Source organism: Apteryx mantelli, unplaced genomic scaffold (assembly GCF_036417845.1).
Source record: "Apteryx mantelli isolate bAptMan1 unplaced genomic scaffold, bAptMan1.hap1 HAP1_SCAFFOLD_182, whole genome shotgun sequence".
Lineage (NCBI taxonomy): Eukaryota > Metazoa > Chordata > Aves > Apterygiformes > Apterygidae > Apteryx > Apteryx mantelli.
The window spans coordinates 120,701-124,405 of record NW_027118535.1 but is presented as its reverse complement, the minus strand read 5'-3'; positions in this window follow the sequence as shown (position 1 = coordinate 124,405).

The following is a 3,705-nucleotide window of genomic DNA, read 5'->3' as shown; positions in this document are numbered from 1 at the left end:
TAGCTGTGTGGAGCGGGGCTGGGGCAGTGTGTCCCTGCCCCACATGCGTGTCCCTGCCCCACACGCATGTCCCTGCCCCACACGCGTGTTCCTGCCCCCCCACACGCAGGCGCCGTGGGGCTGACGTGCCTGAGCTGCGTGGAGGAGGGCGACGGCGGCTGCCGCCCCGAGGCCTCGCGCAACGTCACCTGCGACGCCGAGAGCAGCGTCTGCGCCGAGGCGCTGGGCGCCGTCACCTGGAGTGAGCGCCCGGACGCCGGGGCCCCTCGGACGCCGGGGCCCCCCGGGGGGGGGGGGGGGCGGGGCTGGGAGCCCAGGGCGGCAGCGGGGCCCTTTGGATGGTGGTTGGGGGGCTGAGGGGGGATTCCCGGACGCCTGGGCCCTTCCCGGACACCTGGGCCCCTCCCGGACGCCTGGGCCCCCCCGGACACCTGGGCCCTTTCCCGGACACCTGGGCCCCTCCCGGACGCCTGGCCCCCCCGGACACCTGGGCCCTTTCCTGGACACCTGGGCCCTTCCCGGATGCCTGGGTCCCCCCGGACGCTGGGCCCTTCCCGGACACCTGGGCCCCTTCCCGGACGCCTGGGCCCCTTCCCGGACACCTGGGCCCCTCCCGGACACCTGGGCCCCTTCCCGGACGCCTGGGCCCTTTCCCGGACACCTGGGTCCCCCCGGACGCCTGGGCCCTTCCCGGACACCTGGGCCCCTCCCAGACGCCTGGGCCCCTTCCCGGACGCCTGGCCCCTTCCCGGACACCTGGCCCTTCCGGACACCTGGGCCCTTCCCGGACACCTGGGCCCCTCCCAGACGCCTGGGTCCCCCCGACGCCTGGGCCCTTCCCGGACGCCGGGGCCCCTGGGGTGGTGATGAGGTCCTGGGGCTGATGATGGTGGGTCCCGGACGCCTGGGTCCCCATTAGGTGGGTGCTGGGACGCCTGGGCCCCTGTGGGTGGGTCCCCCGGACGCCTGGGCCCCTTGGACAGTTGGGTGGCGGTGGAGATCCCCGGACGCCTGGGCCCCTTGGATGGAGGTGGGGGGATCCCTGGACGCCTGGGCCCCTCCCCCAGACGCCTGGGCCCCTTGGATGATCCCTGGACGCCTGGGCCCCTCCCCCAGACGCCTGGGCCCCTTGACGGTTGGGTGGTGGTGGGGCTCCCCGGACGCCTGGGCCCCTTGGATGGTTGGGTGGTGGTGGGACCCCCGGACACCTGGGCCCCTTGGATGGTTGGGTGGTGGTGGGTCCTCCCGGACGCCTGGGCCCCTTGGACGGTTGGGTGGTGTGGGTCCCCCCCGGACGCCTGGGCCCCTTGGACGGTTGGGTGGTGGTGGGTCCCCGGACGCCTGGCCCCCCCCCCCCCCCTCCCCCCCCCCCCGCAGCCGCCCGGACGCCTGGGCCCCGCGCTGACGCTGCGCGCAGGCCACGGGCGCTTCGCGGTGGGGGCGCGGGGCTGCGCCCGGGGGGCGGCCGGCACCAACGACCGAGCCCTCGAGCTCTTTGGCCTCGTCGTCTTCGCCCAGCGGCACCAGTGCGGCGACGACGGCTGCAACCGCCGCCTGCCCCTGGGCCGCCGGCGCCCTGGCCCTGCCCTGCCCGGTACCGGGGGGGATCCGGGGGGATTTGGGGGATCCGGAGGATTTGGGGGGATTTTGGGGGCATTTTGGAGGGATTTGGGGGGATTTGGGGGATTTGGGGCATTTTGGGTGTTTTGGGGGCACTGGAGGGATTTGGGGGGGGAATTTGGGGCATTTGGGGGGCACTGGGGGGATTTGGTGAGATGTGGGGGGGGATTTGGGAGCACTGGAGGGGTTTGGGGCCAATTTGGGGGGGATTCAGGGTGTTTTGGGGGCACTGGGGGATTTGGGGGGAAATTGGGGTGTTTGGGGGGATTTTGGGTCTGTTGGGGATTTAGGGGGGAATTGGGGGATTTTAGGGGGGATTCGAGGCATTTGGTGGCACTGGGGGGATTTGGGTGGATTCGGGGGGGGATTTGGGGCCTGTTGGGGGATTTGGGGGATTTGGGGTGATTCAGGCATTTTGGGGGCACTGGAAGGGATTCAGTGCGATGCAGGGGGATTCGGGGGATTTGGGTGCCTCTGAGGGGGGATTTGGGGCTGTTAGAGGTATTTGGGGGTAATTGGGGGTAATTTTGGTGGCTGTTGGGGGCACTGATGGGATTTGGGGGGATTTAGGGGGAATTGGGGGGATTTGGGGGGGCATTTGGGGGCACTGGAGGGGATTTGGGGAAAATCTGGGGTGGATTTGGGGGCTGTTGGGGGGATTCGGGGTCAGTTGGGGGCCGCTGGGGGGGCGGGGCCCCGCGGGCGCCCTGACCCGCCCCCGTTGCCAGGTAACGAGAGCGCCCGGGTGCCCAATGGCGTCTCGTGCTACGGTTGCCCTGACGACGGGCCCTGCCCCGCCAGCAACGCCACCGTGGTGCAGTGCTACGACGACTTCACCGGCTGTTTCCACGGCAACGTCACCCTGACGCTGGGTGAGCCAATGGGAAGGGGGGGGCGGGGCCTGGTGGTCGCCATGGGGACTGGGGCCTGCCCATGTGACCCTGGAGGGGAGGGGGCAGTGGTTGCCATGGCAATGGGGGGGGAGACCACAGGGGGCGGGCCCTGAGGATGGGGCGTGGCCATGGGGTTGCCATAGTGACTCCGTGAGTGGCCTAGTGGTGGCCCTATGAGACATATTGGTTGCCACGGCGATACTATCAGTGGCTATTGGGAGGGACTAGTGGTTGCCATGGTGACCCGATGAGCCTAGGGGTCGCTGTAGAGGCCCATTGAGACCTAGCGGTTGCCATGGCGACCTGCTGAGGTCTAGTGGTAACTGCGGTGACCCCATGAGGTCTAGTGGTTGCCACGGCGACCCAATGAGGCCTAGCAGCCACTGCGGTAACCCGTGAGGCCTAGCGGTTGCCATGGCAACCTGCTGAGCTCTTGTGGTCATTGCGGTGACTCCATAAGGCCTAGAGGTTGCCATGGCAACCTGCTGAGGCCTAGCAGTCACTGTGGAGGCCCGTGAAGGCTAGTGGTTGCCACGGCGACCCGCTAAGACCTAGTGGTCACTGGGGAGCCTAGCGGTTGCCACGGCGACCTGCTGAGGCCTAGGAGCCACTGCGGTGCCGCCATGAGGCCTGGTAGTTGCCATGGTGACCTGTTGAGGCCTAGCGGTCGCTGCAGAGGCCTAGCGGTCGCCATGGTGACCTGATGAGGCCCTAGTGGGTCACCACAGAGGCCTAGCGGTCGCCATGGTGACCCGCCAAGGCCTGGCAGTCACCACAGAGGCCTCTTGAGCCTGGTAGTTGCCATGGCGACCTGTTGAGGCCTGCTGAGGCCTAGCAGTCACTGCAGGGGCCTAGCAGTCACCGCTGAGGCCTAGTGGTTGCCACAGAGGCCTAGTGGTTGCCATGGTGACCTGATGAGGCCTAGCAGTCACCGCTGAGGCCTAGCGGTCGCCACAGAGGCCTAGCGGTTGCCATGGCGACCCGCCGAGGCCTAGCGGTCACCGCAGAGGCCCGTGGAGGCCCGGCGGTGGCCGCGGCTCCTGACGCCGCCTCCCGGCGGTGCCGCGCAGGGTCGGTGTCGCTGTGGCGCGAGGTGCGGGGCTGCGTGCGGGACGGCGCCTGCACCCGGGCGAGAAGGGCGGCGGCGCCGTGGGGCTGCGGGGCTCCTGCTGCGCCGGCAGCCTCTGCAACC